Here is a 16838-nt window from a genome sequence, read left to right on the forward strand (position 1 = left end):
TATAGCACTGATTACTGTAGAAATGTCACTGGTAACCCCAAAAGTGTCAAAAATGTCAGTCAAGGATCCGATCTGTCCGCCGTAATGTCGCAGTACCGCAAAAAAAATCGCAGATCGCCGCCATTACGCGTTAAAAAAAACAACAAAAATGACAAAAATCTTTCCCTTTGTTAGTAAACGCGATAACTTTTGCGCAAACCAATCAAAATAGGCTTTTTGCGATTTTTTTTACCAAACATATGTAGCATAAAACAAATTGGCCGAAAATGTTAAAAAATTTTGATTTTTACATTTTTTTGGGGGGAATTTCATATAAAAAATGTGAAAAATATTGTTATTTTTGCAAAATTGACGCTTTTTTTATTTATAGCGCATGATCAAAAAATCGCACAGGTGATCAAATACCACCAAAAGAAAGCTCTGTTTGTGGGGAAAAAAAGGACGTCAAATTCGTTTAGGTACAGTGTCGCACAACCGCGCAATTGTCCATTAAAATCATGCAGTAAAAAATCGCAAAATACCCCCTGGTCAGGAAGGGGGTAAAATCTTCCGGGGTTTAACCACAAAGAAACCAATCGCCATGCAGGATGGGAGACAAAAAAGAAAATGTTAAAAGCATGACCAAAAACAACAATAAGAATAAATATTCAAAAAGCAGGAGCCTTAGGCCCCCGTTCACACTGGGGCGATCCGACTTCCCCAGGCGATCACACAGGTCGCGGCGCGCTGCTTGAACCGTGACCTCGGAGCGGCCGGCACGGACTTCATAACATTGAAGTCTATGCAGGTCGCTCCGGGTCGCCCCAAAGAAGCTCCGGACCCTTTTTCTAAGTCGGAGCAACTTGTGTCGCTCCTATTAGAACGGGTCCATAGCTTCTGTATGGCAGGCGACCTGTGAGGCGACCAGGTCGCCTCACAGGTCGCCCCAATGTGAACGGGGGCTTAGAACAGAGCAATAATAATATGTATGATTATCTGTATGGTCAGCCTTACAGATGCAAAATGATCACAGCAAATACACCAATCAGGAGACTTATGGGGATCTAAGAATGGAGAACACATATATTCCATTTATTAAAAGTGAGACCAGGTTCTCAAATAATGAGCATGTCTTTCATAGGGGATATATTTATTGAGACCCATTACCCAGTCAGAGAGAGTTGGTGGACAATCTGAGGTCTATTTGAGTGCAATCAACCTACAAGCTATAAATAAAGCTCTAGAAAAGTAAGTACCAAATTATGATCCATAGAGAAGAAATTGACATAGCGTAAAAGACACACGGCGGACTCCATTGAATGGATAGTCCCCAGTAAACCATTTAAGGTTGCTAACTGGGCTTAGGTGTATAAAAAAAGAATACATTTGGATGGAGAAAGCTGCAAACACACTATGAGATATTATCATAGTCATACAAAATGCAAAAAAAGCACAGGCTCCACTATTTCCATTCCTGTGAATAAATCAAATATTATTCCATTTTAACCACTTAAGCCCCGGAGGATTTGGCTGCTCAATGACCAGTCCCTATTTTGCGATTCGGCACTGCGTGAATTTAACGGACAATTGCGCGGTCGTGCGACGCTGTACCTTAACAAAATTTACGTCCTTTTATTCCCACAAACAGAGCTTTCTTTTGTTGGTATTTGATCACCTGTGCGATTTTTATTGTTTGCGCTATAAACAAAAAAGTGTGACAATTCTGAAAAAATAACAATATTTTTCAAATTTTTTTTATATGAAATTCTCAAAAAAAAAAAAAAAAAGTAAAAATCTAAATGTTTTAACATTTTAGGCCAATTTGTTTTCTGCTAAATTTTTTTGGTACAAAAAATAGCAATAGGGCCCTTTCACACGGGCGCTCCGTATGTCCGCAAATCATCCTATTTTTTTGCGGATGATTTACGGACATAATGTAAGTCAATGGCATTGCGGATGTCAGCGGAATACCATCCGCTGACATCCGATTTTCTTCCTTTCAGTTCTGTTTTGTTTTTTGGAATGGAACAGAACCCTATTTTTCCTCCGTTCAAAAAACGGAAATGAAGCAAAATCGGATGTCAGCGGCGTCATCCGCTGACATCCGCAATGCCCATAGACTTACATTATGTCCGTATATCATCCGCAAACGGATGGGATGATATGCGGGTATACGGAGCGGATGACACAAGTGTCATCCGCTCCGTGAAAAAAAAAAAAAGTCCTGCAGCGGAGCAAAAAACCGGAGCGGCCATGTGAAAGAGGCCATAAGCGTATTTTGATTGGTTTGCGCAAAAGTTATTGCATTTACTAACTACTGGAAACATTTATGTCATTTTTTTTTTTTTACTAGTAATGGTGGCGATCTGCGATTTTTTTTGCGGGACTGCAACATTGCAGCGGACAGATCGGACCCCTAACTGACATTTTTGACACTTTTGGGGGTTCCAGTGACATTACTACAGTAATCAGTGCTAAAAATATTCACTGTTACTGTAATAATGACACTGGCAGGGAAGGGGTAACAGTGTTGGTGATCGAGGGGTTAAATGTGACTCTAGGGGAGTGATTCTAACTGTGGGGGGCATGGCTTGTGAAATGATCACAGAGACATGTGATCCTATATAGAAGGATCACAGGCGCTCTGTGATCATTGCAGGGAGAAGAATGGTCAGTTGTGTTTACAACAGCTGACAGTCCTCTCTCAGCACGGAGTGATCGCGGGTGTCAGGCGGCAATCAGAGCCGCCTGACATGCGCATCGGCTTCCCCGCTGACAATTGTGGGTGGGAGCACACCGCCGGTGGTGCACGCGCGCCCCCTAGCTGCCTTTAGGCGAGCGACGTAGCCCTATGTCGCTTTACCTGTAGGAGCCAGCCTGAATGTACCGGAGGCGGGAGGGAACTGGAACTGGCTCCGATGTCCGCCAGCCACTCGCAATCTTCCACAGGAGAGGGAGAAAGACAGACGGCTGATGTAAACACAGCCGTCTATCATTCTCCCTGAAGTGATCACAAAGGCTATGCGATCCTGCTATGTAGGATCGTATGTCTCTGTGATTACTTCACGAGCCACGCCCCCTAACAGTTAGAATCACGCCCCTAGGGATACACTTAACCCCTTGATCACCAATAAAGTTAACCCCTTCCCTGCCAGTGTCATTTTTACAGTAACAGTGAATATTTATAGCACTGATTACTGTAGTAATGTCACCGGTACCCTCAAAAGTGTCAAAAATGTCAGTAAGGGGTCCGATCTGTCCGCCGCAATGTCACAGTCCCACAAAAAAAAAAACGCAGATCGCCGCCATTACTAGTTAAAAAAAAAAAACAATAAAAATGACAAATCTTTCCCGTAGTTAGTAAACGCAAAAACTTTTGCGCATACCAAGCAAAATACGATTATTATGATTTTTTTCCCCAAAAATATGTAGCAGAAAACAAATTGGCCTAAAATGTTAAAAAATGTTGATTTTTACATTTTTTTTTTGAGAATTTCATATAAAAAAATGTGAAAAATATTGTTATTTTTTTCAAAATTGACGCTCTTTTTTGTTTATAGTGCAAAAAAATAAAAATCGCACAGGTGATCAAATACCACCAAAAGAAAGCTCTGTTTGTGGGGGGAAAAAAGGACATCAATTTCATTTGGGTACAGCGTTGCATGACCTCGCAATTGTCAGTTAAAGTCACGCAGTGCCAAATTGCAAAATAGGGCTCTGGTCTTTGAGTAGCCAAATCCTCCAGGGTTAAAGTGGTTAAAAATGTGCACACCCGCAGAATGGCGACAAACTACGGTCAATAAAATCTCCTTAGGTGACGCTTTAAAAAACTTTAACGGTTACCCGTTTAGAGTTGGAGAGTAGCTCTTTTTTTTTTTTTGTGCTCATTCTGGCGATCGTGATGATACCTCACATGTGTGGTTTGAACAGTGATTTTATTTGTGGGCGCGACTTCTGTTTACGTTTTCTTTCGTGCGCAAGCTCTCGGCGATGGGGCCGGTTAAAATTTTTTATTTTTTTACTATTTATTTTATTTTTTTAATTTTAGCACAGGTTTTAAAAAAAAAAAAATCTGATCACTTTTATTGCTGTCACTAGCAATGTAAACATCCCTTGTGACAGCAATAAGCAGTGACAGGTCCTCTTTATGGAGGGATCGGGGGTCTAAAAGACCCCAAACCCCTCCACTGCACTTCCATGTATTCAAAATGCCGAAAACTGCATTTTTGAATACTGTCACTTTTTAAATTTGGCGCCATTTTCAGCCGAATAACCCGGACGTGACGTCATGGACGTCATTGGAGACCCGATCGAAGCTGCATCCGGCTTTGATTGGGACTCCAACCAGCCGGGGGACATGCCGGCTGGTTGCTCGGGTCTCCCGGTAGTGTCCCCTCCCGCTCGCTGGGGTAACGATCGAGCGGCTCCTGGGCCGCATCGGTCATTACTGCGGGAAAGCCGACCGCCGGCTCTAAAAAATAATATTGGAATGATGCCTCTAGCAAGAGGCATTACCCTGGTGCAACCACTTAATGCAGCTGACGTACAGCTACAGCGATTTGCGTTTTAGATAAAAATACCCCCTTAATCCTAAGCTAACGCCAATTACACTAACACTAACCCCACATTACAGTACAGGACAGTAATTAAATTAAGATAAAATCTTACCTTTATAATTGATTGCAGAGAGCGACCATCTCCGGTGTGGGCATCTGATGCCGCTGTGTCCCCCGCTGTGACCCTCTTTCTGGTTTCTGGCTCCCAGAATGTCGATCGCAATCTTGCGCATGAGCTGTAGATTGCGATTGGTAACTAAAAGACAGGTTTCTTCAATATATACCTTTTTGGGCAATTTCTAGGCATTTTTTTGAGGCACCCCTGAAGAAACCTCAAGGCACCCCAGGAGGACCCTGGTTGAAAAAGGCTGTTCTAGAGAATGAACCAATATGGAACTTTAAAAAAACAAAAAAACAATTATATTCGGCCCACTTTAACACTTTGTAACTGTATGTAACAATTTCTGCAATTGACATTGTATATATGTTTCCATCCCTTTGTGGTTTAAATTCTAAATTAAGTAGACCCAGTGAAGAGGAAAGAACGACTACGAACACATCAAGGACTGGCAACAATCAAACAGTAATGAGCCTGATATAAATTAAGGGGTAAGTGGAACTCCATGTACTGCAAATTGAAGGATGATATACAGTCATCTGCTTACTATAAAGTGGTCTTAGTAAATTACCAAGGTGTTTGTGTTTAAGCTGAAGAGATTGACTGGACGTGGTTAAATTGATTAGAAAAACCAAAAGCCTGTCACATAATCAATGAGCCTCAATTCCAGCAGTGTAGCGGTATCCCGTAGTCCAAGAACACCTCCAAGATGAGGACATGTAAGTAGGCAGAGTACTTTGATAGACTATTTGTTGGCAGTTGATTAATCAAGACCAATGTCAAAGATATACAAGATGCAAGAAAATTGGTATTGTGGTTGCGAAAAATTGCAAACAGGTTCTCTCTGAAACAAACAAGAGTAAAAGAAAGGGCAAAACTGACCAGTAGTACTAGTAAAGCAGAATACATTATATACTCAAAAGCAGTACTGGTTTTACACTGTATTGTCAAAGGTATTGGGACGCCTGCATTTACACACACATGAAATTGAATGGCATCCCAGTCTTAGTCCGTAGGGTTCATTATTGAGTTGGCCCACCCTTTGCAGCTATTACAGCTTCAACTCTTCTGGAAAGGCTGTCCACAAGGTTTAGGAGTGTGTTTATGGGAATGTTTGATTATTCTTCCGGAAGCGAAATTTGTGAGGTCAAAGGGACAATGAACAGGGCCATATACTGTCAAATCTTGGGTGAAAACCTCCTTCCCTCAGCCAGGGCATTTAAAATGGGTCGTGGGTGGGTATTCCAGCATGACAATGACCCAAAACACACGGCCAAGGCAACAAAGGAGTGGCTCAAGAAGAAGCACATTAAAGTCCTGGAGTGGCCTAGCCAGTCTCCACACCTTAATCCCATAGAAAATATTAAGAGGGAGCTGAAGATTTTCGAGTTGCCAAACGTCAGCCTCAAAATCTTAATGACTTGGAGAGGATATATATATACACACAGTATCTCACACAAGTGAGTACACCCCTCACATTTTTGTAAATATTTTTTTCTATCTTTTCATGTGACAACACTGAAGAAATGACACTTTGCTACAATGTAAAGTAGTGATTGTACAGCTTGTATAACAGTGTAAATTAGCTGTCCCCTAAAAATAACTCAACACACAGCCATTAATGTCTAAACCGCTGGCAACAAAAGTGAGTACACCCCTAAGTGAAAATGTACAAATTGGGCCCAAAGTGTCAATATTTTGTGTGGCCACCATTATTTTCCAGCACTGCCTTAACCCTCTTGGGCATGGAGTTCACCAGAACTTCACAGGTTGCCACTGGAGTCCTCTTCCACTCCTCCATGATGACATCACAGAGCTGGTGGATGTTAGAGACCTTGCGCTCCTCCACCTTCTGTTTGAGGATACCCCACAGATGCTCAATAGGGTTTAGGTCTGGAGACATGCTTGGCCAGTCCATCACCTTTACCCTCAGCTTCTATAGCAAGGCAGTGATCGTCTTGGAGGTGTGTTTGGGGTCGTTATGTTGGAATACTGCCCTGCGGCCCAGTCTCCAAAGGGAGGGGATCATGCTCTGCTTCAGTATGTCACAGTACATGTTGGTATTCATGATTCCCTCAATGAACTGTAGCTCCCCAGTGCCGGCAGCAAACATGCAGTCACAGACCATTACACTCTCACCACCATGCTTGACTGTAGGCAAGACACACTTGTCTTTGAACTCCTCACCTGGTTGCCGCCACACGCGCCTAAAACCATCTGAACCAAATACATTTATCTTGTTTTCATCAGACCACAGGACATGGTTCCAGTAATCCATGTCCTTAGTCTGCTTGTCTTCAGCAAACTGTTTGCAGGCTTTCTTGTGCATCATCTTTAGAAGAGGCTTCATTCTGGGACAACAGCCATACAGACCAATTTTATGCAGTGTGCGGTGTATGGTCTGTGAACTGACAGACTGACCCCCCACCCCTTCAACCTCTGCAGCAATGCTGGCAGCTCTCATACATCTATTTCCCCCCCAAAAAAAAAAAAACCTCTGGATATGACGCTGAGCATGTGCACTAAACTTCTTTGGTCGACCATGGCGAGGCCTGTTCTGAGTGGAACCTGTCCTGTTAAACCACTGTATGGTCTTGGCCACCATGCTGCAGCTCAGTTTTAGGGTCTTGGCAATCTTCTTATAGCCTAGGCCATCTTTATGTAGAGCAACAATTATTTTTTTCAGATCCTCAGAGAGTTTTTTGCCATGAGGTGCCATGTTGAACTTAGAGTGACCAGTATGAGAGAGTGAGAGTGATAACACCAAATTTAACACACCTGCTCCCCATTCACATCTGAGACCTTCTAACACTAACGAGTCACATGACACCGGGGAGGGAAAATGGCTAATTGGGCTCAATTTGGACATTGTCACTTAGGGGTGCACTCACTTTTGTTTGCCAGCAGTTTAGACATTAATGGCTGTGTGTTTGAGTTATTTTGAGGGGACAGCAAATTTACACTGTTATACAAGCTGTACACTCACTACTTTACATTGTAGCAAAGTGTCATTTCTTCAGTGTTGTCACATGAAAAGATATAATAAAATATTTACAAATATTTGAGAGGTGTACTAACTTTTGTGAGATACTGTATATATATATATCGATATATCTATATATATCGATATATCCATATCTATATATATATATATACAGTGGGTACGGAAAGTATTCAGACACCCTTAAATTTTTCACTCTTTGTTATATTGCAGCCATTTGCTAAAATCATTTAAGTTCATTCTTCTTCCTTATGAATGTACACACAGCTCCCCATATTGACGGAAAAACACAGAATTGTTGACATTGTTGCAGATTTATTAAAAAAGAAAAACTGAAATATCACATGGTCCTAAGTATTCAGACCCTTTGCTGTGACACTCGTATATTTAACTCAGGTGCTTTCCATTTCTTCTGATCATCCTTGAGATGGTTCTACACCTTCATTTGAGTCCAGCTGTGTTTGATTATACTGATTGGACTTGATTAGGAAAGCCACACACCTGTCTATATAAGACCTTCCAGATCACAATGCATGTCAGAGCAAATGAGAATCATGAGGTCAAAGGAACTGCCTGAAGAGCTCAGAGACAGAATTGTGGCAAGGCACAGATCTGGCCAAGGTTACAAAAAGATTTCTGCTGCACTTAAGGTTCCTAAGAGCACAGTGGCCTCCATAATCCTCAAACGGAAGACGTTTGGGATGACCAGACCCCTTCCTAGAGCTGGCCGTCCGGCCAAACTGAGCTATCGGGGGAGAAGAACCTTGGTGAGAGAGGTAAAGAAGAACCCAAAGATCACTGTGGCTGAGCTCCAGAGATGCAGTCAGGAGATGGGAGAAAGTTGTAGAAAGTCAACCATCACTGCAGCCCTCCACCAGTCGGGGCTTTATGGCAGAGTGGCCCGACGGAAGCCTCACCTCAGTGTAAGACACATGAAAGCCCGCATGGAGTTTGCTAAAAAAACACCTGAAGGTCTCCAAGATGGTGAGAAATAAGATTCTCTGGTCTGATGAGACCAAAATAGAACTTTTTGGCCTTAATTCTAAGCGGTATGTGTGGAGAAAACCAGCCACTGCTCATCAACTGTCCAATACAGTCCCAACAGTGAAGCATGGTGGTGGCAGCATCATTCTGTGGGGGTGTTTTTCAGCTGCAGGGACAGGACGACTGGTTGCAATCGAGGGAAAGATGAATGTGGCCAAGTACAGAGATATCCTGGACAAAAACCTTCTCCAGAGTGCTCTGGACCTCAGACTGGGCCGAAGGTTTACCTTCCAACAAGACAATGACCCTAAGCACACAGCTAAAATAACGAAGGAGTGGCTTCACAACAACTCTGTGACTGTTCTTGAATGGCCCAGCCAGAGCCCTGACTTAAACCCAATTGAGCATCTCTGGAGAGACCTAAAAATGGCTGTCCACCAACGTTTACCATCCAACCTGACAGAACTGGAGAGGATCTGCAAGGAGGAATGGCAGAGGATCCCCAAATCCAGGTGTGAAAGACTTGTTGCATCTTTCCCAAAAAGACCCCTGGCTGTATTAGATCAAAAGGGGGCTTCTACTAAATACTGAGCAAAGGGTCTGAATACTTAGGACCATGTGATATTTCAGTTTTTCTTTTTTAATAAATCTGCAACAATGTCAACAATTCTGTGTTTTTCTGTCAGTATGGGGTGCTATGTGTACATTCATGAGGAAGAAGAATGAACTTAAATGATTTAAGCAAATGGCTGCAATATAACAAAGAGTGAAAAATTTAAGGGGGTCTGAATACTTTCCGTACCCACTGTATATCTATATATTTATATCGAAATCGATATATATATATATATATATATATATATATATATACATATATATATATATATATACAGTGTGTATATATATATATATATATATATATATATATATATATATATATATATATATATATATATATATATATACTGTGTATATAAACAAGTACCCACACTGATAAGATTATTTATATATTTTTATTGTATCCTAGTTCATTGCTAAAAATGCTAAAACCCTAAGCATTTCTTTTTATTGGGTCTTTCTATAGAGCAAGTAGCCAGACGCAGGGAAAACATTACAGAGTCCTTGGCTCACTCCAGTGGGCACCAGTGACATACACATATGATGGCGCCCACGCTTCGCTAAGCCCATAATGTACAGCCAACCTGCTTATGTCTTTCTCGTAATTAGCAGTCATAATTGTATAACCTATTCTATCGCTTTAACAAATCATATTAGTGTACCGTTATATTTCAGGGTGACAAATGCAAGTTGCCTGAACATTTGTTAGGTGGCATTAGCATATCTTAATTGACATTACTGCCCGTGAATACATTAACTAGTTCATAAAATATCGGATCTGATAGTCAGGACTTGGCTGTCAGAAAACAAACAAAAGGGGTTCTTGTTCTCGCCGGTGTGCCGCGATTTCACGATAAAATGCATTGAATCTGACTGCCAACTTTTATATATTCTTTTTTTCAGCTTCCTTCTAGATACCATCAGTCTACCCTTGTGGAATGTCAACTGTTTAACATATTCTTCTTCTAAGCAGGTACAGTAAAAAAAAAATTGACTCTGCCATCTGGTTGTCTAGCAATGTTATCAGTTATTTTTAATTAGGAAGAAATCAGCGATCTGCACCTTTCCGAGCTCTGAGCACTTCAGTATATCTACAACTTAACTCATTTCCGGTGCAGGGCTGTGCGCTCAAGTGGAACTGGGATTGAACAGGCATTTCCCAGCGGTTGTTTGCCTGCTTTTTTTTTTTTTTTTATTGCACCTTACAATGCATATACTAGGAGAAGTCATGTCATGCTTGCTCAGTAGAGTGTGTAATCCAATTTTTCTTTTATTAAGATATGAAAATGACCATTGCATCATTACAAAAGCGGCAATGAAACTTAGGGATTCATCAATAGCGTAAAAGCTGTGTAATGGAATGATCCAGAAACATGATTTTGGCAGGGCAGAGAGATGGGGATAACATAATATCAATATGGTTTAGTATTCCAAGATGGCACCTTTAGCAAACAGCAACTGCTGCCTTAGCAATAGTTAAGACTCCTCTAGAATATGAAATGTCTCAATGATTTCTCTGGTGACTGGTTGGGTTGCATTCTCTGTAACATTTCTCAATGACGTCATCTGTCTCTAATGAATGGACAGGCTACATTCTTGGTGATGTCACTAGTCTTTAATGAATGTATAATGAATAAGCTGCATTCTCAGTGATCGCTCTTGGCCTTTTGGCTAAGATCAAATGTAGTATCAGTTCTTATCAGTATCCAGTAGGGGGTGCTGAGCCACTATTCTGCACTTTTGGTAGGAATGGCTGGCTGTATAATGTCTCTGGGGATCTGAAGGATAGTACCAACTAGAAGTGAAACCAGGGAATACATGGGATGTGGGGCACAGGAGTAATTCCCAAGGAAAGACTGGAGGGGCTCAGTGCCTCCTGATATGAATGGGTCTATCTGGTCAGGCCATGGGCTGGTAGGGCAGGTAACCTGCGGTGCTGTGCCCCCTGGGAGTTGGCCGCCCCAGGGGTGCTCCTAATATCACTTGGGTTTGGCAACCCCACTGTGAGAATGACACATGGCCACGGTGCTAAAGCTATTTCTGCACTGCGCCTCTTTGGGCTAGGCCTTTTGGCTTAGTCTGGGTTACCAAGTCATAAAGCCTAGTCTATGCACTAGCATGGGCACTTATTTATTTAGGTTTTTTTTGTCTTCACGTCTGTCACTGCACTTTTATTTGACACCCCTGACGACGTCACTGTATGACGAAACGCGTCGGGATTGGCTGAAACCTTGACGCATGCGCAGACGAGGGACGCGGCGGCCAACTTGCTGGTGGGATACCCACACGATTTTTTTACACTACACGCTGGATGTCATCTCCATGAATGTAAGCTGCTTTCTTCTTATCTAATAAATTGTTGACGATACTACACCATGAGGGGATTATTCTTTTATGTCTCCTGAGTGTCTGAAGCGACGGTTGGGAGTCCGATCTGGAGGGGGAGACGAACCCATGTGATTGGTTTCCCTTTGTCACCTGCCTATCCACATTCAGAGCGTGTTTTACCCTGTGGGGTCTTTAAAGTTGTTAAGAGTACCTTGGTATTTTGATTGGTGGTGGACTCTCCTACTTGCACCCTTCCATCTCGACATTTGCACTTGGGACTTGTTCGCTTCTTATTGTCAGCCCAAATTTTATATGTTGATTAGCGCGACACCATTTTCTACCATTTCTGCACTGCGCCTCTTTGGGCTAGGCCTTTTGGCTAAGTCTGGGTTACCAAGTCATAAAGCCTAGTCTATGCACTAGCATGGGCACTTATTTATTTAGGTTTTTTTGTCTTCACGTCTTTCACTACACCTTTATTTTTGTTTCTTTTTTCACTGGATTGAAGGTGTGGGTTCTTGGACCTAACCTGAAGTCTAGGGGGAGGATATGTGGCCATTAGGTTCTTTCCTCCCTTGAACTGGGGGGTTTCTTTTTGGGAGAGCTCCTCACCTAGTACTTGTTGGTCGGCTTCGGCTGACCATGAGGAGAGGGATCCACCAGACTTTTTGACTAGGTAGACCAAGTTGAGCCTTGCCCCTATAAGGAGTCTTGCACTCCAGATGGTCAGGGTAGAGGCCTACTCCTTCAGGGGGTGGGAGGGGAGACACACCCTTAAGTGCACTTTTTTGTCTGTGTTTTTTCACATGCACTTTTTTTGTAAACATAGTTATTTTCGCTTTAGCGCACCTAAATAAAATAAAAAGCTGCATTCTCAGTGATTTCAGGGGTCTCTAATGAATGTAAAGGTTGCATTGTCAGTGTTGTTAGTGGTCTCTAGTAAGTACATAGGCTGTATCCTCGGTGATGTTTTTAGTTTCTAGGCAAAGTATAGGCTGCATTCTAGGTGATGTCATTGGTCTCGAGAGAATGTAAAGGCTGCATTCTCAGTGATGTCACTGGTCTTCATGTAAAGAATAGGATGCATGCTTAGTAATGTCATTGGTCTCTAGGCACCCCAGATGTTTTGGAACTGCATTTCCCATGATGCTCCTGTACTCTGCAGTGTAGGTGAGCATCATGGGAAATGTAGTTCCAAAACATCTGGGGTGCCAAGGTTTGCCATCACTGCTCTAGGCAATGTATAGGCTGCATTTCCAATTTTTGTTTTATTAAGATATAAAAATGGCCATTGCATCATTGCAAGAGCACTGCAAAAAGCGGCGATGCAACTCTGCGATTCATCAATAGCATGAAAGCTGTGTAATGGAATGATCCTGAGACTTTAGCAGACTGCAGCTGCAGCCTTCATGATGGTTATGACTACTATAGAATATGAAATGTCTTTGTCTGGTTTCTAGTGACTGGTTTGACTGCATTCTCTGTAACATTGCCCCTGTTCTTGGTGGCATTATCTATCTCTAATGTCTCTAATCCTCACAATCATTCTCGGTGACTTCAACATCCCTTTTAACACTAACACTCCTGATACTTCTAAACTTCTTAGTCTAACCTCCTTTTTTGGCCTGAAGCAATAGATACATGCTTCTACTCACTCTGGTTGCAACACCCTCAACCTTGTATTCTCCTACCAATGCACTCCAAGCAACCTCTCCAACAATCCTTTTCCTCTCTCTGATCACCACTTTATTAGTTTCGCTCTCTTCCTGTCTTCCACTACCTCTCCCTGCAACCATATAACAATTACCCATAGAAAACTTTAGCACTTCAACCCTTCTCTTCTGTATTTTTCAACTGACCACCTCCATGACAAAATCTCACCCCTGTCCTGCCCCAGTCTAACCACTTCTGTCTATAATAGATCCCTGTCCTCTGCCCTGGATGAGCTTGCCCCGCTCACTACTAGGGATGATCGAACGGTTCGGGTCGACCATCGGTTCGACCCGAACATTGACTGCTCGAAATTCGGCCGAATTCTAAACTTTTTGCTGAAAAAGTTCGGAATTCGGCAACCAGAACCGACCAAAATGCAATGGGACAGGAACTGGGCTTTAAAAGCCTGTGATTGGACCAGAACCGTCAGTAAAAGCCAATTGAGGGGGCAGGAGGATGCCAGGAATGTGATTGGTGTGACTAGGGGGTCCAGAGGCCAATCAGTAGTGAATATGCCCCCCAGTATATAAGATAGCCCCGCCAAATCACTAGCACTGTAATACAGGGATGTGGAAGAGAGTGGAACAGTTCTGTTTATCCTGCTTCCATAGTGTCATTTAGCAATTATTAGTGTGAGGAAAGGGATATCTAGTGTTAGTGTTAGGGTACTATATTCCACTATAGTTAGATTCAATAATCTAGTTTCTGTAGGGAAAGTGTTAAGTGTCAGGGTGACCGTAGTGTAGTGTAGGGTGAACTGACTCTGACTGCTATGGCAGGGTGACAAAACCCTTCCATGTCAGGGTGACCGCCATAGAAAAAAGATTGTTTGTATTAGAATTCCAGTAGAGCAGGATAGTGGCTTTGCTACTTTCACACCTGGCCGTTTTTGTTGCAGGCGTTTATTGGGCTTTTTTGTGGGCGTCTTTGGAGGCAGGCATGACATCTGAACTTCTGTGTAGGGGTATATATACACACACACATGTATGTATATATACACATACACACATATAGGTGTGAAAGTAGCAGAACCCTATGCCTGCGCTAATGAAATTATTTGCAGGCATAGGGCTACGCTCCTATCACACCTATATGTGTGTATGTGTATAAATACATATATGTGTGTGTGTATATATACCTCTATACAGAAGTCCAGATGTTATGCCTGCCTCCAAAGACACCCAAAAAATGCCCCAAAAAAACGCCTGCAACAACACACCTGGGCGTTTTTGTTGCAGGCGTTTTTTTGGGCATTTTTTGTGCGTCTTTGGAGGCAGGCATAACATCTGAACTTCTGTATAGGGGTATAGGTACACACACACTTATATGTATTTATACACATACACACATATAGGTATGATAGGAGCGTAGCCCTATGCCTGCAAATAATTTCATTAGCGCAGGCATAGGGTTCTGCTACTTTCACACCTATATATGTGTATATATACATACATGTGTGTGTGTATATATACCCCTACACAGAAGTTCAGATGTCATGCCTGGCTCCAAAGACGTCCACAAAAAAGCCCAATAAACGCCTGCAACAAAAACGGCCAGGTGTGAAAATAGCGGAGCCACTATCCTGCTCTATTGCAATTCTAATACAAACAATCTTTTTTTTTCTGGTTCTGGACATGCTACAGAGCTGAAACTTCACAGGTACACTTTTTAGACCCCCCCAGACACTAAATCCAAAGAAATCTCTTTTTTTTTTTTTCAATATTTTTTTCAATAATTGGCTCTCTATCAAAAACGACAATTTTTAAGAACTTTTTTTGTGTGATTAATAGGCCCTGAGGCATGACCCAGAACCCTAGGCACTTTTTAGGGGCATTTATTTGGGTTTTAGGGCTTCAAAATGGGGTTTTTTGATTACCGAAGTTCGGGTCCCATTGATTTCAATGGGGTTCTGAAATCTGGGCCGAACTTTCGGAAGTTTGGGTGTTCTGGTCGAACCGAACTTTTCAAAAGTTCGATCATCCCTACTCACTACACAAAGAATCAGGCCCCGACCCCTACAACCCTGGCAAAGAGATGACACCAGAAGTCTCAAAAAAACCTAGCCGCGTTCTAAGTCTCATGAAGACTTCAACCAATACAAATCTTCCCTCCAAAAATACAATTCTTGCCTCCACACTGCCAAGTAATTTTATTTCTACACTCTCATTTACCCCTTCCCATCCAGTCCCCATCAATTTTTCTCTGCCTTTAACTCTTTACTTTGTCCCCCCCCCCCCCCCCCCCCACTGCCTCCACCAACAAACTCACTCACTGCCAAAGAGATCGCCAACCACTTAAAAAAAAGATTGATTCAATTTGTGAAGGATATCCCTCCCACTTAACACCCCATGTCCACAGGTACAATAAACACTTCCCTTATTCAATCCTTGTACTATAGACAAGGTTGATAAATGTATTTCTATTGCCCACCTAACTACCTGCCGTCTGGACCCTGGTCCCTCTTAAATACTACGGTCACCCTCTCACTCTACACTTTACACTCCTACACTCTCTAACTCACATCTAAAATCTCTCCCTCTCATCTGATATTTTTTCCAACTCTCTAAAACATGCACCAATCACCTCCATCCTTAAAAATCCCTCCTTGGATCCCACCAATCTTAACAACCTTTGCCCTATCTAATTGCTCCCTTTTCCTCCAAACTCCTTGAATGCCTGGTCTACAACTAACTGAATGACTGAGTGACAACCTCATTAAGAATAACCTTCTTTATCCCCTTCAGTCTGGATTTCGCCCCCACAACTCCACAAACACTGCTCTCCTAAAACTTATAAACTCATGAACAATTCGCCCATCACAAGACAAGCTATATATTATTACCTATAAGGTAGCGAGGGATATCCCACACTTTTTGTCAAAATGATCTACTAACAGCAAAAGTTAATGGACACTATTCTGTACTCTTACTTCTGGAGCTTTCAGCTGCCTATAATACAGTTGACCACCCCCTCCTGAAAAAAAAAAAAAAAACATTACTTTTTTGGTCTCTGTGGCTGTGTTCTTTGCTGGCTCTCATCCTACCTATCCGCAACTTCAGTGTCACTTACAATTTTACTTCCTCTCTTCTTTTCCTTTCTCCGTAGGAGTCCCCCAAGGTTCTGTTCTTTGACCTCTCGTATTTACCTCCTACCTGGGTCAGCTGATAGACTCCCATCGCTTTTAATATAATTTCTACGCTGGCAACACCCGAATCTTTCTTTCTAACCCTCAGTTCACAAAATCAGACTCCTCACGCATCACTAATTTACTAACTGACATATCAGTCTGGATGTCAAACTACTTCCTCAAACTCAACCTGTCCAAAACTGAGCTTAATGGCACAACCATCAACCCATCCCCGTATGCCAGTGTGCTAGGTGTTATCCTGTAAACTGAACTCTCCTTTCAACCCCACATCCTATCACTTTCCAAAGCATGCCGCCTCAACCTCCGCAACATCCCCAAGATGCGCCCCTTCCTAACCAATGATAACACAAAGCTCCTTATTCAATCCCTGGTCATCTTTCGCCTCGACTACTG

The sequence above is a fragment of the Pelophylax lessonae genome (assembly GCF_965119305.1).
Source record: "Pelophylax lessonae genome assembly, chromosome: 7".
Classification (NCBI taxonomy): domain Eukaryota; kingdom Metazoa; phylum Chordata; class Amphibia; order Anura; family Ranidae; genus Pelophylax; species Pelophylax lessonae.